This window comes from Heptranchias perlo, chromosome 4 (genome assembly GCF_035084215.1).
Source record: "Heptranchias perlo isolate sHepPer1 chromosome 4, sHepPer1.hap1, whole genome shotgun sequence".
Lineage (NCBI taxonomy): Eukaryota > Metazoa > Chordata > Chondrichthyes > Hexanchiformes > Hexanchidae > Heptranchias > Heptranchias perlo.
In genome coordinates this window covers 99,428,382-99,452,112 of record NC_090328.1, presented here as the reverse complement: position 1 = coordinate 99,452,112, position 23,731 = coordinate 99,428,382, and positions in this window count along the sequence as shown.

Here is a 23,731-nt window from a genome sequence, read left to right as displayed (position 1 = left end):
TCTCATCCGAAAGACTTCAGTGCAGCACTCCCTTAGTACTGCACTGAAGTGTCAGCCTAGATTTTGTCTCTGGAGTGGGAAACAGTGCAGGTTTTGCACCAATGCTAAACTGGCAGCGTAAATCCAGAGTCAGGACCTTACCTGACTGCGGAATGAAACCAAGTCAGAATCCCTAGAGCCGGTTGGCTTCAGTTTGACTTTGTACAGAGTGTGAATCAAACCTCGTTTACAAAGTGCTTGGGGCTCTGCTGGGAGCTCTCGGCCATTTTGTAAACACACCCGACCTCGGTTTGAATGTTTAAAGAACTGGCGTTTCTCTTCTCCTCACTGTCAAAACATTTCAAGGTAAAAATATAACAGATCAAATAAAGAATTTAGGGGGAATTTCATTACATTATACAGAGAGTGGTGAAAATGTGGAACTCGCTGCCACGTGGAGTGGTTGAAGCAGATAGCATTGAAGCATTTAGGAATGTAGGAACAGGAGAAGGCCATTCAGCCCCTTGAGCTTGTTCTTCCATTCAATTAGATCATGACTGATATCTACCTCAACCCCATTTCCCCACCTTCGCTCCATATCCCTTGATATCCTTGCCCAACAAAAATCTATCGATATCAGTATTGAAAGCTTCAATTGACCCAGCATCCGCAGCCCTTTGGGGGAGAAAGTTCCAGATTTCTACTACCCTTTGTGTGAAAAAGTGCTTCCTGATTTCACTCCTGAATGGCCTAGCTCTAATTTTAAGATTATGTCCCGTCATTAAGAGAAGGCTTTGAGCATACATGAGGGAGAAGGGAATAGAGGGATATGGGGGCAGGGTGGGAAGAGGTAGGCTCGCGTGGAGTATAAACACCGGCAGACAGCACCTCCAACAATGCAGCACGCCCTCAATACTGCACTGGAGAGTCAGCCTAGATTAGGGACTTGAATCACAACATTCTAGCTTCAATTGCTTCAATGCGTCTTGGCGCAAGGGAAATATCAGTTGGGTTTGCCTGATAGCCGATAAAAGATTCTAAAGGTAAACTGTTCTTCGATTGTCGTTATCAATGACTTCTACAGACTCTTAACCATGGTGGTAATTTTAATATTAGCAGACACATCATCCCTCTTATAAACAGTCTGGGGGTGATTTTAACCCTACAGAATAGGGTAAATTTTAACATTTTTATTAACTTGCTTTGTGGAGCCAGGAGGAGCCGCAGACTCCCCCCAACCCAACCGCCCATCCCTCCCCCGAACATGAGAACCGCGCGGAACGGCCCCTGAAGCCGAGCTCTCGAGCTCACGACCTACCGACGCGATTTTCCATCGCTCCCCACCAACCTCCCACCCAGAACAGGCGCGAAGTTGGCTGACGGGATTGAAATGAGGCCCGAGAGTTTCAATAGCCTGAGCCTAATTTTTGGAGCAGCGGGTTCATTTCCAACTCACCTCGCCACCCACCCGCCCAAAAGAGTTAAAATTGGGCCAACTATGTTAGTGCTCGTGAAGAATCTGATAAAAGTAGATTTATATATGGACAAATTTCATTCAAAACATTGACATGGGCCTCCCCATTAAATCAGTGGCTAAATGCAGTTGGGCACCACAATTAGCTTCAGTGACTGGGATTTTAACCCCCTCGCCCAGCGAGAATGGTTCATGGGAGGGGATAATATTTGAAAAATCTAGATCCTGATTCCAACCCACCGTGATTTTTAAGATGGAGAATTGTGCCATTGACGAGGCTCCCACTAAAGGCAGGCAGGGACCTATTAATATTCCAACGTCATGGCCCAATGACATCGTGGGCGCCGCAACATAATATTACCTTCACATCAGGGGGAATCCCGCACTGTGCAGCCCGGCAGCAGAACCACGGCAGGACGAGACAACTGGCCAGAAGAGGCCAAGGTTAGTTTTAAAAATCTGCTTCTTTTAGAACCCCATGTGGGCCAGGAGGAGCAGAAGTGCTTCCCCCAGGCCTCGCAAGGATTCCTTAGTCCTCCCTAGCCCTGTTCTCCCCCTGATCATGCTGGAACCCTACCCGATTTCCAACCACTTTCAGAGCCCTTCTCCCATGGGCCCACTGGTCTCCGACTGCGGCCTCCTGCCCCCAAATTCCCAAACTCTCCAGTTTTGCCGCCCACTTCAGGGCTCGTGCATAACATTTCTGTCCGCCAGTAGACATCAAGGTCAGTGTCCCTGAGCTAAAGATCCAGCACTATCCAGCAATCACTGTTAGAAAAAGTGTGTGTGGACGTCGGGTGAAAACACAATGGAATTCAGCTGTGCTGCTGATGATGAGACACATCCATCTAGTCTTACACACGTAGAATCGCCAATTCAGTGATGTGCCAAAACATGAATCAGTGTCTTCAGAATAGGAGAGAAGATTGGCACAAAAGTACATTCAATACATGTCCCTAATAAAAGGGATAATGAAATATATCAAGAAAGAAAGGGAGAAAGAGAAGGTCTGTGAAAGGGAGGAGGACAGGAGTGATTAAATGACAAAAGGGATGATAGTGTAGGCAAGAGGGGGTAATAATGGGACAATAAAGAAAGAAAAGATGGATCCAGAGGAGGTGTAAATGGTTACAGCAGAACCATTACCAGCACTTGCTGTCTGAGAAAATGGGAGCGGTGATTATGATGTAAAGTTGTCGAACTCAATGTTGAAGCTGGAAGGCTGTGAAGTGCCTGATCGAAAGATGAGGTGCTGTTCCTCGAGCTTGCATGAAGCTTCATTGGAACAGTGCAAGAGGCCGAGGACAGAAAGGTCACAGTAGGAGTGGGATAGACCTGAAACATTGGGCTCTATTTTAGCACCCGCGATCGGGTGTGTTCCTGGCGGGGGGGCTATGAAAATCGGGGATTCCCGGGGCGGGTCGGGAGCCCGGCTCCAACCAGCCCCATTTCCGGGTTCCCCACTGACACACTGACATGCGCGTGCAGCCCCCGCATGTGGGACTCCCGCCGGCAATTAAAGCCGGCGGGGTGCCACTTAAGGTATTTATTTTGGTATTTCAGGTCGTTTACAGACCTGATTAACGTGATATTTTAGGAGGGTTAGGATTTTACAAACAACTGGGACTGTTTCCAGTACTGGGGGAAACACTCCCAGTTGAAATGGACGTGTTGCAGCCATCAGCCTGTGGCAGCTGCAAAGGTCCATTTGACAGGTGGGTGGGGGGAGACCCTCACTCATTGCAGGAGGCCACTCTGTCACTTGGGACAAAGTTTGGCCTCCACCACCGTCCTCCTAACAACGAAATTCACCAACTTGCACACTTACCCCGGTGTCCAGAGACATGTACCTACCTTGCGGACCCTCTCAGATGTACATCTCGTGGATGGGGGCCGCCGTAGCTGCAGTCATGACCTCCTCGGAGGGCGAACAGCCTCACCAGCCTCGCTGGCCACGCCGTCCACCTCTGACAGGTGGAGCTCCACAACACAGTGCTGTGACACATCCACCTGCACAGCAGGAGGGAGGGCTACCGCAGAGAGAGATGCGTCGCAGAAGCCACTACCCTCGCCACAGGGTCCAAAGAGCGAGGCTCAGCTTCCTGGACCTCTCTGAGCAGCAGTGCACACGGAGGCTCAGAGTCACTCGACATGTAGTCGTGAACATCTGCAGCCTCCTTCATGCCGAACTGCTCCCAGCTGGCCCGAGCACCATCTTCTTACCTGTCGCTGTCAAAGTCACCACTGCCCTCAACAATTTCTCCTCTGCATCCTTCCAGGGTGCTACCGGGGACATCGTCGACGTCTCTTAGTCATCTGCACAAAAGAGCCCTGCAAATACACCTACACCCACTCTGCAGTGACACAATGGGTGGCATCAGGTGTGGGTCTTCATTGTGATCCTCAGGAAAGGGCATTATTGCACAAACCAGACAAGATTGTCAAAGACGTGACAGTAGTGGTGACAATGTAATATGTAATGTGAGTTGCTCAGAAATTAAGTAGCAGTAAAAACCATGACAAACCCTCAGACATCCTTATGCATCCCCTTCATGCTCACGACACGTTTGCCTTACGCTTCCTACTGCACATATGTGATGCACGCCCTGTGGCTGCAGCACAGGTAGTGGCAGGTTGAGTGAGGCTGACTGTGAAAGAGATGCATGAGAGGGTGAGTATGAGATAGAGCCATGAGATTGTCTGAGGATTGGGTTGAATGGTAGTGGCGGGATGAGTACTGGCGAGGTGAGTAAGTGGATGAGGTTTGAGTGGGTGTGAGGGGTGATGTGACAGAGTAGTGTTGGCAGTGCAGAAGGAGATGTGGGGTGGGGGCGGTGATGTGGCAGACGGAGTGTTGGGGAATGAGTAAGTGTACTCACTTTGGATGACCTACTTAGGTCATTGCAGCGCCTCCTGCACTGTATGCAGGTGCGTGATATGTTGGTGGTGCGGGTGACCTCCTCTGCCACCTCAAGCCAGGCCTTCTTGGTGGCAGAGGCAGGCTGCTTCCTCCCGCCCGCCGGGGGGGATGATCTCTGTCCTCCCCCTCCTCCTCACCCCATCCAATAAGAGCTGGAGTGAGGCATCATTAAACCTGGGAGCAGCCTTCCCCCTGGGCTGCTCCATGCTGTAATTTTTCCTATTTCTTGCAGCATCAGTCAGTGGAGGACTGCCCCTTTAAATAGAGCTCCTCCAGCTGACAGACCTTACTGCGCATGCGCAGTCCACCCGACGCGCAGATCAGCAGCGGGGAACCCGGAAGACCAGGTAAGTGGATCCAATCAGCCTGCGATTGCATGGGGGGCAGACTGATTTCACCAATCGCCCCCCCAACGCGAACCTGCCGCCATGGTAATATTGGGCCCATTAACACTGTTTCTCTCTCCACAGATGCTGCCTGACCTGCTGAGTGTTTCCAGCATTTTCTGTTTTTATTTATACAGTGCCTTTCATGGCCTCAGGATGTCCCAAAGTGCTTTACAGCCAATTAAGTACTTTTGAAGTTTAGTCACTGTTGTAGTGTAGAAAACACAGCAGCCAATTTGCGCACAGCAAGGTCCCACAAACAGCAATGTGGTAACCACTAGATAATCTGTTTTTAGGTATTGGTTGTGGGCTAAATATTGGCCAGGACACCAGGAGAGCTCCCCTACTTCATTCACTAGTGCCGTGGGATCTTTTACATCCACCTGAGAGGGTAGGCAGGACTTCGGTTTAACATCTCAGCCAATTAAACGGAGGCTGTATATTAACATTTACATCAGCTAGCAATGTCTTGTCAACAGCAAGCTAATAATGCAATTTTCAAGCGCACATCTCTTGTACACAGTGTCTTATCTTTCAGTATTTAGACAGCACCAATCACTAGTGACTTTTGTCTTACCCTTTTACATTAAACTGACTCAAGTGCAGCAGAACTCACTTCACAGTTTGAACAAACACATTCAGACGTCTGAACCAGCTTCTTCATTTTGTATCCGAGATTACGTCATTTTACTTGGTAGATTTAAAATGATCTTATTCAGGTCTGACTTTACTCTAAAAAAAATGAGCCTGGTCACAAAGATTAGTCCAACTGGTAAACATTAGCCACTGAAAATTCGCAGGAAGGCATACCTAAATGCTTGGTTAGTCATGGAAGCACAGTGCAGAGAGTTTTCAATACTCAAGTTCAGTCGAGGGCCAGGATGATATTGTAAATAATGAAGGGAACATATTATGAACATCACAATGAGCCAGATCAAACAACAACATCAGAATATTCTGGCAATAATTTGTTATTGTGTAGGTAACAGTTTCATACTTTTTCCATGCAGTTATGAAGTGAATTTCATCACTTCAATTTAAGGCACACATCATGCATCCAATTTTAAAAACAGAAAATGCTAGATATTCACAGGAGCTCCACCACTGCCTGGAAAGTAAAGGGACAGGTTAATGCATGAATTGTAGTCCCTCCCTCAGAACATACAGATAGTCAAGCTGTATCTCAAGCCTTCCCTAAAGACTGCACCTTGCTGACATGTGCATCAGTCGCCTGTTCGATACATGTGTGGATAGCACATTGGCTGATACTGCAGATCATTATCATTCTAGCCTGGAAGGAGGAAGCAGAAATGTTAAGGATGTTAGCCATCTTGATTGATAACTGGCAGTGGTGGCCCTGTGCTGCAGGTTGGCTACAGGTGTCCTTGCAGCACATAGTAAGAAACATAGAGCTTGCATTTATATAACGCCTTTCTCATCTTCCAGACGTCCAAAAGTGCTTTAAATGAGATAAATGACCAGTTAATCTGTTATGCTGGTGTCACATGGGGAACATCTTTGCCACCCGTCTGCCACATTCCAGAGCAAATTCGGCCACCCACTTTCTGTGGGGGAGGGGTGGTGTCCAGGCCTCTCCATTGGCTTCCCAGCAAGGGGACCAATCTAGGATTAAAAAAAATTATGTTTTCTTCTTCTTCAGGGTGGGCGGAATTTCATCTTAGGAAGTTCCCGCCTCTGGAGTTCCAAACGGACTTCCCTGAGATTTTCAAACTGACTTTCTTAACTGAACAAAACTGCTGCTTTTATGTCCTAAAAGAAAGAGTTACCGGGACTTCCTGGATTTTGAATATCCCGCCAATCAAACTTTAAAAAATAACTGTCGGTCATATATAAACTGAACCAATCACGTAATACTAAGTTTGAACTATCCCACTCTCTGGCCTGTAGCTAATGAAACTTTCAACACTGTATTGAAATAAGCTTATTACAGAGATCTTGGTGTGAAAATTTCCTGTTGCACCTGGAATTACACCGATTCGTGCATCCATTTTGCGAATGTCTATATACACCCAAATTTTCTGCCAATCTCATTGTAAATGCTGGAACCGAAAAATCAGCGTAAACAATCGGGGCCCGAGGAAAGTGCCAAACTCACACCATATATTCCTTTTCTAAATATGAAAATTAAAGTTTCAAACCATTCAACCGTTATTCATGCACATCAGGCACATCAGGGGGAATTTTAACCCCCTCCCCCCATCCCACGATGGGCAGGAGAGGGTCGGGGGTAGGGTGACTTCTGGTTCCTACTTCCAGCATCTGAGTAACCCGCTCTGGAGAGGTAGGTTCGTAATTATAATATTTAAATGAGGATCCATTCCTCAGATTTTGGGAGGCGTTTGAAATTAACAGCAGGTAAGTATTTTTTAGAGCACTGCTTGTGGGCCAGGAGGAGCAAGAGTGCTTCCACCAGCCACTCAGGCAACTTTTCTGCCGTGATCTCTCCCTCCCCACGATCTCTCCCTCCCTCCTCACTGCCGCGCTCCAAGCCCCGATCTGCGATTGCCGGGGACTGTCCTCAGCAGTCCCCGACTGCAGCCTTCTACCTCTGGCTTTCCCATCTTGCAGCTGGCCAGCCTCTCAATCTGGCCAGCTGCCATGAAATTTGGCAGGACCTCAGCATTCCTGGCATTTCCAAGTTTCCCGACTGCAAACATGCCCCCACCAGCTCCCTCTACACCTCCCCGTAAATATTGGGGCCATCATGTTTGAGAACCTGTAATCGGGGAAGCTAGTCGATTTTTAATGTAGCTTATACCGATGCCATAAAAATGTACTCAAAGAAACAGAAAATACAAAAAAGGTCTCAGAGAGGAGAAATAAAACAAAAACACTAAAAATAAGCAATAAAAAGCAGAAAAATTAGTTTGTTTCCTGCTGCGCCTGAAAATTCTAGGCGTAATTTTACACATAAGAAATAAGAAATAGGAGCAGGAGTAGGCCATACCGTCCCTCGAGCCTGCTCCGCCATTCAATAAGATTGTGGCTGATCTTCTACCTCAACTCCAATTCCCGCCTGATCCCCATATCCCTTGATTCCCTTAGAGCTCAAAAACCTATCGATCTCAGTCTTGAAAATACTTGAATATATGCTCAACAGCTGAGCATCCACAGCCCTCTCGGGAGGAGAATTCCAAATATTCACCACTCTCTGAGTGAAGAAATTCCTCCTCATCTCAGTCCTAAATGTCCAAACCCTTATCCTGCAATTGAGTGGCTTGCTAGGCCACTTCAGATGGCAGTTAAGAGTCAACCACTGGAGTCACATATAGGCCAGACGAGATAAGGATGGTAGGTTTCGATCTCTAAAGCACATTACCAGTTGGGTTTTTATGACAATCCGACAGCTTCATGGTCACTTTTACTGATACCAGCTTCTTTTTTTAAAAGAGAACACAAATTCTCAAACTGCCATGGTGGGATTTCAACCCCTATACTATTAGATTCATTAGTCCAGGCCTCTGGATTACTAGTCCAGAAATATAACCACTACACTACCATACCTGCAACAATGTCATGTGGTGACTTTACTGGAAGTTGAGGGATCAACTTAATATTAATATCTCCTATCTGAAATGATTGCCTTGGTTAGGAGCATAGGAACAGCAGTAAGCCATTTAGCCCCTCGAGCCTGTTTCGTCATTCAATGCAATCATGGCTGATCTATGACCTAACTCCATATACCAGCCTTAGCCCTATATCCCTTAATACCTTTGGTTAACAAAAATCTATCAATCTCAGATTTAAAATTAACAATTGAGCTAGCATCAACTGCCATTTGCAGAAGAGAGTTCCAAATTTCTACCAACCTTTGTGTGTAGAAGTGTTTCCTAACTTCACTCCTGAAAGTCCTGGCTCCAATTTTTAGGCTATGTCCCCTAGTCCTAGACTCCCCAGCCAGCTGAAATAGTTTCTCTCAATCTACCTTATCAGTTCCCCATAATATCTTGAAAACTTCAATCAAATCACCCCTTAATCTTCTAAATTCCAGGGAATACAACCCTAGTTTGTGTAATCGCTCCTCGTAATTTAACCCTTGGAGTCCAGGTATCATTCTAGTAAATCTACGCTGCACTCCCTCCAAGGCCAATATACCCTACCTAAGGTGCAGTGCCCAGAACCAAACACAATACTCCAGGTGTGGTCTGGCCAGGGCTTTGTATAGCTGCAGCATAACTTTTACCCCCATGTATTCTAGTCCTCTAGATATAAAGGCCAGCATTCCATTAGCCTTTTTGATCATTTTCTGTACCTGTCCATGACATTTTAACGATCTATGTACATGGACTCCTAAGTCTCTTTGAACCTCCCCTGTTAGGGATGGGAGGGCTTGTTGCTGAAACATGCTTGCTCTCACCTGGGGTGTTCATTGAGCTGCCCCACCAATCACATCTCTCCCGATTTCAATTTGACTTCAATGGAAATGAAAATCGAGAGAGATGTATAATGGACGGCTGGTTCAATATTGCCTGTTTTGCACTATCGCCCAAAGTCAAAATTACCCCCATTGACTCCATATGGCAGAGGAATTTGGAATCTGATTTACCTCCAAAAATGCCTCACTGAACTCAGGACAGACTCGCTGCCGGAACTTGGTGGCCACTCCTTGCCTGCTCAGGGGAGTCATGTTGCTTTGTCTCTACCCATCCACCTGGGTCTCAGTGTCGTGTGCACCCCCTGCCACCTTAATCACAGGCCAAGGTACCAGCTGATGTAATTGGCACATTAAATGTTTAAAAGAGGTGGTGAGTGGACCACATTTTGGCTGTGACATCAGACAGTTACTACACCAGCAAGCAATTTTCTCTATAGTCAAAAATGCAGCGAGAGGCAGAGGTTCAGGCTCCAGGTAGGAGTGTGGAGAAGTGGATCTTAGCCTCACACCCCCCCAGTGTTTCTCACAATTCGGCTCAAGAGCTAAAATGTTCTGATGCAAAAGAGAGATGTGAAAATGTTGCAACAGAGTGAGAAAACTTGGAACCTAAAGAAGAGTTACCCATCAGGTGACAGGATGTGAGAAGAGTGTCCTCAAATACGAGAATGGTATTCAAGAATGGGGAGAAGATTTAATGAAGAGCTGACAAACCGAAAGGGTGTGTGTGTGGGCGGTTGAGATTTGGACAGAGTAACAATGTGGCAGAAGGATAAGAAACCCCAGTCCACCATTTTATTTTTGGTGTGGGTGAGTTTGCCCTCTCCCTTGCTCCATATCCCAAAATTACCCCTGAGATTACCCCTGGCCTCTTCAATCCAGTGATGCAATTTTAAGTGTTGCGGTGATATGTTGCTATGTTTCCCACGGAGCTGCGAGCTAGGGTATTACAGTCATCATTTTCATTGTATAACATGTCACATCCAATAGGTTCTATACTGCCAATAGAGAGAGGAAAGAGGTGATTAAAGCAAGAAAAAATAACTTGCATTTATATAGCTCCTTTCACGACCTCAGGACGACCACAAAGTGCTTCAGAGCCAATGAAGTACTTTTGAAGCGAAGTCATTGTTGTAATGTAGGAAACACGGCAGCTAATTTGCACACAGCAACATCGCACAAACAGCAATGAGATAACGACCAGATAATCTGTTTTGGTGATGTTGGTTGAGGGATAAATATTGGCCAGGACACCGGAAGAACTCCCCTGCTCCCCTGCATTCCCTCAATGCTGCACTGAAGTGCCACCCTAGATCATGTGCTCAAATTCTGGACTAGGGCTTAAACCTACAAACTTCTAACTCAGAGGTGTGAGAGCAAGCGCTGAGCCAAGCACAAATCAATAGCCAATAACTTGGAACATGCATTGCAGCAGAGTGCATCTAATTCAAAATTTAACTAGGATTAACACTTATAGACAACCATTCAAATCATATCAGCTAATTGTTCCATCTCCCTATTAAATTGTCTAGCCCCAGTGATCTGCAATTGAGACACCGCAGGTTTTAATCTGCAGCTGAAGCCCATGCTGAATTCACTTCACTTCAGTACCTGTGGTAGGAATAATGAGAGAATGGCAAGACAGTGCAGAAAAAAATACTGCAGATGTTGGAAACCTGAGACAAAAGCACAAAACACTGGAAACACTCAGAACGGTTCTGGCAAAGGGTTATACCTGGAAGACTAACTTTTTCCTCTCTTTCTCCACAGATGCTGCCTGAGCGCTTCCAGCATTTTCTGTTTTCGAGCAAGACAATGCAGTTGATAGCAGGTAGTGAACAGCTTTGTTACTGGAGTGCTCTGACTAACCTTTGAGAATGTTAGTGCTTACTAGATGAAAGGAAGCTATCTTCTTCTAAGGGGGTCCTGTGATTGTCCTGACAGCCATGAGCTGCCTAAGTTGTGTACAAATTTCCTTGCAGTGCAGAAGGAGCACTGGGATTACAAGAGAAGTTCTTGGTGTTGTCTGATTGTATTGGGTATGAAATCAATTTCTCTCACAGAAAACAGATCCGCCTTTCTGGGAGAGAAGGGAACAATCTGAAGAGAGAATGGCAACTCACAGACAAAGAAGTAGAAGAGGACAGTATCAGATTGTATGGTTACCCAGATCCTCACACACTTTCTTCAAATAACTAGCCTTTCTCACAATGATCATTTAGAGACAGAGAAAAACAATAGCCCGGAATTCGGTCTAAAAATAATGGCGAGCATAACAGCGCTCACCGTTATTTCAGTGCAAATAGTAAAGCAACTTCCAGAGACCGCACAGGCAGTTAAACATGGAAATCCGGAAGTTCTTCTTCTAAATGCCCTGCTCGTCCAGAAGCTTCACGGGAAGGAGATCTCAACAGCTGGTTCCCCATTGAAATGGCTGCAATGGCACGAAGTTCCTCTCCAGCTATACAAAGCCCTGGTTAGACCACAACTGGAGTACTGTGTTCGGTTCTGGGCTCCGCACCTTAGGAAGGATATATTGGCCTTGGAGGGAGCGCAGCGTAGATTTACTAGAATGATACTTGGACTCCAAGGGTTGAATTCCGAGGAGAGATTACATAAACTAGGGTTGTATTCCCTGGAATTTAAAAGATCAAAGGGTGATTTGATCGAAGTTTTCAAGATACTAAGGGGAACTGATTGGGTAGACAGAAAGAAACGATTTCCGCTGGCTGGGGAGTCTAGGACTAGGGGACATAGCCTAGAAATTAGAACCAGGACTTTCAGGAGTGAAGTTAGGAAACATTTCTACACACAAAGAGTGGTAGAAGTTTGGAACTCTCTTCCGCAAGTGGCAGTTGATGCTAGCTCAATTGTTAATTTTAAATCTGAGATTGACAGACTTTTGTTAACCAAAGGTATTAAGGGATATGGAGATAGGTCACAGATCAGCCAGGATCTCATTGAATGGCGAAACAGGCTCAAGGGGCTAAATGGCCTATTCCAATGTTCCTGCCCAGCCAAAAACGAATTATTTTCACTAAAAAAGGTACGTCCAGATTTTTTAGTCAAACCAAAATTTTAACGACATGGTAAATCTTAATGACTGCCCAACAACCTCTGTGGCACTGAAAATTAACTTTTACAAGTGTAGAGTCTCATTCCTTCACAGTTTAGTTGTTGTTGGACATTTAAAAAACATTTTTTATTTTTTTACTTTTTCTTTCTGTCTCTTTTATCTATGTCTTTTAATTTAATATTTCTTACCCTCTCTTTATTTTGCTTTCCATAACTGATTTTACATTGAATTTACTAATCTAATTTTCTGTCTTTGCGTGCTCATTAACGATTCTTCAATCTGATTGGTTAAGGAGATAGCCAGTTCCTTGCCCTGTTCACACAGCTCACAGATGCCATTCGTTTGCCGCTCAGCGCAAAATTCAGGCCAATTTATTTTGCATGCCAACGTTGACACATTGTGCATGTTTGGGGTTACGGTACCATCTCTTCCTGTGTTGTGGGATACTGTTTCCAATCACCCATGAAATCATTGTAATTAGACTAGTTTGCATACCAAGCAAACAAATGGGGCTCACATAAAGCAGCAATGTTAAAAAAAATCTCCCACAGTCAAAGAACTGAATCAAGATATTAAATTTGTAAGGAATAACACTCAGATCATTCAGAACTCCTAAGCGGTTTAAAATTGCCTTTTAAAAAAATGAAAATTTTGTTAAAATGTCACTCCAGTATTATGTATCCTGGTGACCATGATTAGTGCATGCACTAAAGTGAATGAACAATTCAGTGGTAGTGTGTTACACAGTATACTAAGACTACGTCCTCCCCTTCCCCCAGCCCTGATTCAAGCTGGATGGACTGAATGGCCTCCTTTGAAGCTTTGTTCAGCACTGTGGACAGGAAGTAGAATGTATCTTTTTAGATGAAATTCAAAGTTCAGAGCCCCGTACCTTTTCCACCCCCCCTCCCCCCCCCTCCCCCCCCTCCACCCACCCCCCACGGACTCTGTATGTTTACAACAACAACAATAACAAAACAACTACAACTCTTGCATCATTATCTGTGTCCTAAATTTGCTTTCTACTAGTTTGAACCAGTGTCCCCTTGTCCTTGTCTCACAATTTAATTTAAAGCAATATTCCAGATTTATCTTTCCCATCCTGTTTGCTGTCTTATACCCCTCTATAAGACCACCTCTCAATCTCCAGTCTTTGCTCCTAATTCAGAACCCTGAGACTGATGATCAGCCTTGTGGCTTTTCTCTGCACTGCCTCCAGCACTTGAATATCTCCCTTGTGTCTCAATGACCAGAACTGGACACATTCCTCAAGGTGCAGTCTCACCAGAGAATTGAGCAGTTTGACCTCTGACTTGCACTCTTCTGTTTTGATGATGTAGATCAACATCCTATTGGTTTTGTTGATTGCTGCTCTGCACTGGTTGGACATGTTTAGTGTTGAGACTCCCGAGGTCTCGTCTAACATTATCCTTCCCCAGCCTTTCCATGCAGCAGGCAAGCAAGTGACAGCAGCAATGGTCCCAGTAGGGGCAGAAAATCCAGCTTGAGGTGGTAGGTGATGGTAGGCCTTACTGCCCCATTTTCCCACTGTTCCAGCCCAATTTTGGAGGAAAATCCAGCCATCCTTTGCAATGAAGCCTGATGTGATTAAGTATGAATGAAGTTCAGTTCTACTGGTTGATTATCTCCATTTGTAATCATTCGTTAAGCATTGATGAGGTGTGATGGTGTTGTGGTTATTGTAGTAAACGAGCAGCCCAGACAGTTGCAAGGTTAAATCCTACCATGGCAAGTTGTGGAATTAAATTTGATAAATCTAGTAAATTGTGGGCTAGTGCCAGAAAGAAATTACCACAAAATCTGCTTTTCTTGTTGTTTAAAAATCCAACTGGCTCACTGATGTCCTTCAGGGGAGGGAACCTGGTGTCCAGTCCAAAGGGCAAGTAGGGATGGGCAATAAATGCTGCCTGACCCACATCCCAAATCAATAGAAAAATAATTGCATGACATTAACACTGCGACATGTCCTCTTTTGTCTGCTGCCTTTTATGCCAGTTTGGAGTGAAACTTCACAACGGGAAGCAGAGCTCAATGTGGCATAAAAGGATAGAACAGCAGATATATGGAACACGGGAAAGGATAACGCATCAGCTATTGACAGTAAATTAAGACATCGGCCTAGAAATTTAATGGTGTCAGCGCCCACATTTTTCAGGCGTAACATGGTCGCCTAAGCATCCAATATGGCAGGCCAAGTTCAAATGAACTCAAAGACCCCTGTGTGCTTGTCGTAAGGCTCCTATATGAAGTGAATTTGGGCAATCTCAACCCAGTCCCTAGCGAGCCTGGGTCTACAGCAGGAAACTAGCCTCTCCACCATTTAAAAGAGTCACGTTAGGAGTGTGTTGGAATACTCACCAATTCCCTGAATGGATGCAGCTACAACAACACTCTAACAGCCCAACACCATCCAAAACAGAGCAGTTTACTTATTCAGTGCCCCAGCCACTGAACTCAATATCCACCCCCTCCACCACCAGTGCACTGTGGCTACAGTATGTATGATCTACCAGGATACACCACGGCAATAAGTCAAGGTTACTTCAACAGCACCTCCCTCCCCGGCAATCTCTAGCACCATGAAGGATAAGAGCAGTAATGTTGTGGGAACGTCATCACTTCCAAGTTCCCCTCCAAGTTTACATACCATCATGACTTGGACATAGATCCCCATTCCTTCATCATCGCTGGGTCAATATCCTGAAATTCCCCATTTAGTCCCATCATGGGAGCACCATTACCACAAGGACTGCAGTACAGCCAGGATTTTGTGGCTGGGCACTGGCATACTCCCTCTTGTAAGGCGGAAATTCTTTTTATAGTAATACACCGCCCCCCCCCACCCCACAATCCATGGAAATGAGTTGGGGTAGGGGCAGAGTTGGAGATGTTGACACCCCAAAGATAAAAAAAATCCCACCCTTAATGTCAAACCCACAAAGAGGGTTGTAGTTGAGTATCATGCTTGTCCAGAAGAATAAAGTCATCTGAAGTGCTGAAACGGTTAATGGAATGTCAGGTATCACATCAAAGAGTTAAAACTCACAGCTTCCTTCTTATTCCCATCAATGTTGTCAAATATTCTAAACGCCACTAGAAAATAATCTTCCAACATCCATTTCTGTGGGGTGAAAATGCCTATGTGTACCCAACACCTGCTCAGCTTTTGTAGCCATGGTGTTTATATGGTCTCTGGATAGAGCAGCAGAGGCAAAAACTCAAGGCACTGTGATGGGGGATCATAGGTGTCAATGGAAGGATGGGTTATATGGGTCGAATGGCCTCCCTCATTTGTAATTATTGCTGTAATGTAGAGCATTTCTTATTGAAGCCAATAAAGCATCACTCCATCGTGCCAGCTTCTATGACTACTGCACTGAAAGGCACAGAAAAGATCTTGATATTTTGCAACTACCAAGTTGTTGATATGACTCATCATTAACAAGGAGTTCAGTCTTCAGGATCCCAGTTAGAAAAGACTAGCATACTCCATTATCAGTCCAAAATCACCCATCATAGTTCTGCTCCCAGCACACTATGAGGAGCATTGGTTCTTATAACCTTAAGGGAAACAACAAGGTCTTAAAATACCCTCTAGGTTTGTCTCAGACAACCTATTTAGTTGCTGTTGAGAAGACTTGAATGAGATGTCACTGATGTGCCTTTGCACATACATCTTTTAAAGAACACGTAAATCTTTGTCACTTCTCGGCTCTGATTTGTGGTCAAGGCCGTCTACAAGGAGAGATGGCAGCATTGTATTTTTTTTTGCTGAGTCCCTGTCAAAATAAAACAAACTATTACCACTTGTGATATTGTCGCTTGTAATATTGGCACTTGTGATATTGGGCCCCTCTGTGCCTGCTCACCAGCGTAAAGTTATTTTGTTGACAGAGAAGTGACAAAAGTGAATAAAAGGTTACTATGTAATAAGAGCAAAGACTGAGGATTATCACTAGAAGAATGAAGAGGGGGAGTTACGTAGGAAACATAGGAACAGGCGTATATCATTCAGCCCCTCGCGATGTTCTGCCGTTCAATTAGATCATGGCTGATCTGCAGCTTTCCTCCATCTACCCACTTTGGTTCCGTAACCCTTAATACCCTTGCCTAACAAAAATCTATCAATCTCAGTTTTGAAATTTTCAATTGAACTAGCCTCAACAGCTTTTTGGGGGAGAGAGTTCCAAATTTCCACTACCCTTTGTGTGAAGAAGTGCTTCCTGACATCATCCCTGAACAGCCTAGCTCTAATTTTAAGATTATGACCCCCTTGTTCTGGACTCCCCCACCAGAGGAAATAGTTTCTATCTATCCTATCAAATCCTTTAATCATCTTAAACACCTCAATTACATCATCCTTAATCTTCTATACACAGGGGAATATAAGCCTAGTCTATGCAACCTCTCCTCATAATTTAACCCTTTTAGCCCCAGTATCATTCTGGTGAATCTGCGCTGCACCACCTCCAAGGCCAATATATCCTTCCGGAGGTGCGATGCCCTGAACTGAATACAGTACTCCAGATGATGTCTAACCTGAGCTCTGTACAGCTGTAACATAACTTACACTCCTTTGTATTCCAGCCCTCTTGAGATAAGGGCCAACATTCCATTAGCCTTTTAAAATGTTTTTTTGTACCTGTCCACTAGCTTTTAGTGATTTCTGTACTTGGACCCCTAAATCTCTCTGCTCCTTCACAGTTCCTAGCTTCTCACCATTTAGAAAATACTCTGATCTATCTCTCTTAGGTCCAAAGTGGATGACCTCACACTTCCCCACACTAAACTCCATCTGCCACAGTTTTCCCCACTCACCTAATCTATCAATGTCCCTTTGCGACTTTCTGCTCCCATCTACACTATTTACTGTGCCACCTAACTTGGTGTCGTCTGCAAACTTGGATATACGGCTCATCAAAGTCATTTATAAATATAGTGAAAAGCTGAGGCACCAGTACAGATCCCTGGGGGACACCACTGGGGGACACCACTAGTCAAATCCTGACAATTGGAGCATATACCCCTTAACCCTACTCTCTGTCTCCTACCTCCTAAACAATTCCCTGCCCATGTTAATAGGTTGTCTCCAATTCCATGCGCCATCATTTTTGTTAACAGTCTCTTATGTGGAATCTATTCAAATGCCTTCTGGAGGTCCATATAAATAACATCCATAGATACCCCCTTATCTACCACATTAGTTATCTCCTCAAAAAATTCAACTAGTTTCATTAGACATGACTTACTCATTAGAAATCTATGCTGGCTCTCTCTGATCAGTTCATATTTGTCCAAGTGCTCGTTCACTCTGTCCATAATAACTTCCTAACAACAGACGTTAGACTAATAGACCTGTAATTTCTTAGTTTATCTCTCCTACCGTTTTTAAATAATGGAGTGACATTGGCAATTTTCCAATCCAAGGAGACAATTCCTGAATTGAGAGAGTTTTGGAAGGTCATGACTAGTGTATCTACAATTTCCTCACCTACTTCTTTTAATACCCTGGGGTGGAAACCATCAGGTCCTGGGTATATATTTATCTTTAGTCTCATCATTTTCCTCATTACCACTTTTTACTTATATTAAATCTAGTAAGTTCTTCCCCTTGATTTATTTATCTCTGGTAAAAGTTAGAGTTAGAAGAAATATTTTCACACAGATGGTTTGTTTTCACACAGGTGATTATTAGAATATAAAATGGTTTGCTATAAGGGGCTTTTGAGGCAGAGACTATGGAGGTGATTTTCCTCGGAGCTTCTCCTGATCCGCATGCCGTAATTCCAGGGAAAGCCTAGCCACGTGCGCAAACAGGGTTTCCACCGAACTCCTGTGTCAAAGCGGGAGAAACTCTGTAGTAATTCACCCCCACCCCCAATAACATCATTTAAAAGGGAATTGGGTAAGCATTTGGAAAGGAAAAAATAACAGGATCGGGGTAAGGTAGAGAAATGGGATTAGAGTATAAAGCTCCAGATGAAGAGCTAGAACCAGAACAGACTCAATGAGCCGAATGGGCTCCATCTGTGCTGGAATTCCTACGATTCTATGGTTAATTGAACAAATGTCTTGCTTACAAAACTCATGGACATATATACAGCACATCTTGTGCTGTTTTTTGGACATGCACAGTGTTTTAGGCTTGTCTTTTTTTTTGCTTTAGCTCATTTTAAGTGCTTCCTAATAAGCAGCTGTCTACAATATTGTGATGAGCCTGTTGTTACATTTTTGGAGATTAATCTCTCAGCTTCATGTTGACATGTTATGACATCTTTTCAAACAGTTACTTCAGATTAAATTCCTGGGGCTATGGGCAGAAATAAATTCTCATCAGTTGAGCGTGATTATGTGGAGTCTCTGGGCATATCATTGATTGACAGCCTTCGTTTAAAGCGGTGTATTTCAAAAATGTTTTAGATGAGAAATGACTTTTGCACAATCTGAGCAGCTTTTTAACAAGCAGATTTTTAGAGCAGAGCAGGATGCCTCAGTGTGGGACAATCTTCCTTTACTGGAGCCCACAGTGGTGTGTTTAATTGATTCCTGATCGTTGCCACTAAGGAGTAATCTTACACGGAGAGACTTCGACGGACCTTTGAAAGCCAACGTTCCATCCAAGTGGAATGAAAGCAGGAACAGACCCAGAAAACCTGTGCTGTATTTTTGGTGAGATGGGGTATTATGGGGGCACGCCTCGATTTACAGGGGTTGGAATTTGAGGTGGGGCCTGTTTCCACCGGGTTTACGCCCTGTTTTGAGTACAAAGAAATCTCCATTCCAGGTGCGGGAGAAGGAAAGGCTGTTTCCTCTGCTCACTCCTTCAACCGGGCTGAAATACAAATGAGATGGAATGGTGTGGCATTGGAATTTCTGTCATTCTCCTCCCCCACCCTGCCCCCACCCCATTGCATTCTGTCTAATTTAAAAAGAGATAAAAGAGTTGCAGTCTTGTCAGGAACAGACCCACTTGGTGGAAGTGCTCCATTTAAAGCTGCCTACTACCTGGACAATTTTCACCCATATCACTTGTATATTTTGGGATTTTCTTTTGCATTGGGGCGCTATTGAGGTGCACTTTAAACCACCAGGGTGAGAGACTTTCATCACCAGCACATTTTTGATCCCCACCCACAGTAAGAGATACCAAAGTATGGCTTTCACAATGGGGATTCTCCTGTATACAATCCTGATGGAGGAGGAGAATAGCAGAAATCAAAGAAGAGTGAGGCAACATCACAGAAGGATGAAGCCAACCTGCTATTACGCCACACAATGAGTCTATAGGCCTTGGAGATTGTAGGAGGGAATGAGTCAAGAGCTGTGCCTTGGCTAACTTTGCTTCACTAGCTGGAAGAACACTGCCACCTTCTGTATGATGACATGCAGCCCAGATCATGTGCCCAAACAGCTCTGCCAGTGGCTGTCAAAGCCTCAACTTTAATGCCTCTGGCTCCCTCCAAGCTGCAACTGGGGACTTATGTAACATCGCACAGTGCACAATGTGATCCTGATATTGACAGATCACAGAAACCATCTTCAGCAGAGCTGGCAAATTCATCCATTTTTGGGATGACTCATCAGCAGCAAGACCGGGCTATTCAATTCTATCAATTCTAGCTTTAAATGGAGCACTTCCACCAAGTGGGTCTGTTCCTGACAAGACTGCAACTCTTTTATCTCTTTTTAAATTAGACAGAATGCAATGGGGTGGGGGCAGGGTGGGGGGGGGAGGAGAATGACAGAAATTCCAATGCCACACCATTCCATCTCATTTGTATTTCAGCCCGGTTGAAGGGGTGAGCACAGGAAACAGCCTTTCCTTCTCCCGCACCTGGAATGGAGATTTCTTTGTACTCAAAACAGGGCGTAAACCCGATGAAAATGGGCCCCGCCTCAAATTCAATTCTATTTGGTTTCCCCATAGTTCAGGGTACAATAGATGGCACTAGCATTACACTCTCCTACTGTGGAGCCATTGAATTTCCTCAATAGAAAGGGCTTCCAAATTGTCCTACACCAGCTACAACGAATCCTGTATGTCATGATGCTGAGGAACTCTAGCCTCCCAGCTCTATTCAGTTAAGTGTTTGGTTGGCATCTGAAAAACAAGGATTGGTTCCATGGCTCATGACCCCAGTTTGAGTGCCGAACTCACCAGCAGAGCATCACTACAGCGAAGTCCATTCATTAACCAGAGTGGTCATTGAGAGGGCTTTACACGTTCTGAAAGCAAGCTTAAGCTGCCTTGGTAGATCAGGACCGGCACTGCATTATGATCCCAAGCAGGTCTGTCACATTATTGGTTGCGTGCTGTGCCCTTCACAAATTCACTATTCAGAAAGGACTGGAGAGGGAATCCCAGGAGGAGGTGGGCCAGCTGCTGTAGAGCATCGTGAGGGTCATGAGGGACCTTGGAGTGCATGTCCATAGATCCCTGAAAGTACTGGACAGGTAGATAAGGTGGTTAAAAAGGCATACAGGATACTTTCCTTTATTAGCCGAGGCACAGAATATAAAAGCAGGGAGGTTATGCTAGAACTGTATAAAACACAGCTCGAGTACTGCGTACAGTTCTGGTCACCACATTACAGGAGAGATGTGATTGCACTAGAGAGGATACAGAGGAGATTTATGAGGATGTTGCCAAGACTGGAGAATTTTAGCTATGAGGAAAGATTGGATAGGCTGGGGTTGTTTTCTTTGGAACAGAGGAGGATGAGGGGGGATTTAATTGAGGTGTGTAAAATAATGAGGGGCCTAGACAGAGTGTATAGGAAGGACCTATTTCCCTTAGTAGAGGGGTCAATGTCCAGGGGGCATAGATTTAAAGTAATTGATACAAGGATTAGAGGGGAGCGGAGGGGAATTTTTTTCACCCAGATGATGGTAGGGGCCTGGAACTCACTGCATGAAAGAGTGGTAGAGGCAGAAACCCTCATCGCACTTACAAAAGTATTTGGATATGCACTTGAAGTGCCATAACCTAGAAGGCTACGGACCAAGTGCTGGAAAGTGGGATTAGGCTGGATAGCTCTTTTTCGGCCGGCACAGACACGATGGGCCAAATGGCCTCCTTCAGTGCTGCAAATTTCTATGATTCTATGATTCAATGATCAGTACTCAAAGAAATCTTCCATACAGTTTGGGGCTGGATATTTTGAACTCACTTGGAAATGCTTAACAGACAGTTTATATGATTAGACTGTTCACTGTGCATGAAATTCTGATACTCCTACAACAAAACGTTTACTTGAAACACATTGGGCCAGAAATTGCTCCTGAAATGACAGAGGTGCTCAACAGCACTCTCCATTTTTAGTGGCGAATTGAAGGAGCAAGTTCCCACGTTTGCACATGTGCACTAAAATGCAGAAATCGTGAACTTGCTCCTTTTTGTTTGCCACCGATTTGACAGCTTCGAATTAAAGGGCCACCGCACGCTACAATCAGAGAAATCATTGAAAAAGCACCAACTTGCTTATCTGCCTAGCTGGAAAGTAACTAATTACAGCACAAAACAGGTACGCTTAAAAATACCAGGTCTAAACTAAGTTTTAAAAGCACGTTTTAATAGTCTTAATTTCTGCCAAACAACTAAAAATATATTTTTTTAAATGTGGACATGATGGGCCGAATGGTTTCCTTCTGTGCTGTTACTTACTATGATTCTATGATCTCTATGAGGTACCTCTATAAGGCATCTCTATAAAGTATTTATATAAGGTGCCTTTATAAAGTACATCTACAAGGTATCTCTACAAGATGGCTCTATAAGATATTTCTATATGGTACCTCTATAAAATACCTCTACAAGTATTGGCAAAAGTTACCTGTAGAAGTTCCCCACTGAGATGTCTCTTTTTGAGGCTGCTGGCATTTTGACTGACATTTTCACAGTGATTGAGCTTGCTTCTTGACCCACTGATGCTGGTGAACCTGACTGACTGAACGCTTCTTCTTCAGTTTCTTTTTAATATTCTGTTGCAAATGTGAAAAATACTTTTTCAGGGAAGTGATATCAATGATTAATCTCGGCCACCTTTTCTTTCCCCTTTATCACCATCCATGCAATAGATCACGTCATCGTCATCGGTTAAGTAGACCCGAAAAATTCTAATATCTGAGTGAACGTTCCAACATACCAGCGACAGTAGCGTAAAATCCGGTGAAACAGAAAATCAGTAAGTGTACACGGTTACTGCAACATATCTGTATAAAAAGCGTTAATGTTCAATACTGTAAAAAAAAGCCTCAATGACACTATAACAAAATGAGCCAAGTACATGAATCTGAACCCTCCTGACTTTTGATGATTGTAAATGTTATGACTGAAAGCACAGGCCATGCAGGGATACCTGCTAAAGGTTACAGAGCAGGAGAGGAACCTGAGGGATAAAAGTTTGAAGGTTTGCAAGCAGGTGGCAAAGCCATGGGGAAAGCAAATAGAGTTTGGGTCTGTATTGCTAGGACAGTACAATATAAAACCAGGAATACTGTACTTAGATTAAACGAGCCTTTGCTATGGCTGCATTTAGAGGCCAGTTTTGGTCCCCACACATATCAGCCAGGGGGGATATCAACCAGATCCCAGCCAGCAGGCTGGAGGATTGGAGGTGGTAGGGGTGATCCCCTGTGGGCCTCACATGGTCTGACAGCAGGCCAGAGTCTTTCTGTGGGCCAAGGAGGAGTGCCCCTGCACCTCCAGGCCCCACAAAAATAAAAATTAAAAATTTTGTCGGCCATATAAGCACCGCTGGTTGGGGCCGCTCAATACCTGGTACAAATGGACGGAGTGTGCAAGGTGGAAACGGCGTCCTATAACCGGTATAGGACCCCGATTTCCACAATTAAGCAGCCTCGTGCCAGAAACAGATGTAACTGTCCAAATGCTTTTTAAAAGACAAAATTGTACCCGCCTCTACTACCACCACCCTTTGAGTGAAAAAATTGCCCCTCTGGACCCTTTTGTATCTCTCCCCTCTCACCTTAAATCTATGCCCCCTCGTTATAGACTCCCCTACCTTTGGGAAAAGATTTTGACTATCGACCTTATCTATGCCCCTCATTATTTTATAGACTTCTATAAGATCACCCCTTAACCTCCTACTCTCCAGGGAAAAAAGTCTCAGTCTATCCAACCTCTCCCTGTAAGTCAAACTATCAAGTCCCGGTAGCATCCTAGTAAATCTTTTCTGCACTCTTTCTAGTTTAATAATATCCTTTCTATAGTAGGGTGACCAGAACTGTACACAGTACTCCAAGTGTGGCCTTACTAATGTCTTGTACAACTTCAACAAGACATCCCAACTCCTGTATTCAATGTTCTGACCAATGAAACCAAGCATACCAAATGCCTTCTTCACCACCCTATCCACCTGTGACTCCACTTTCAAGGAGCTATGAACCTGTACTCCTAGACCTCTTTGTTCTATAACTCTCCCCAACGCCCTACCATTAACGGAGTAGGTCCTGGTCCGAT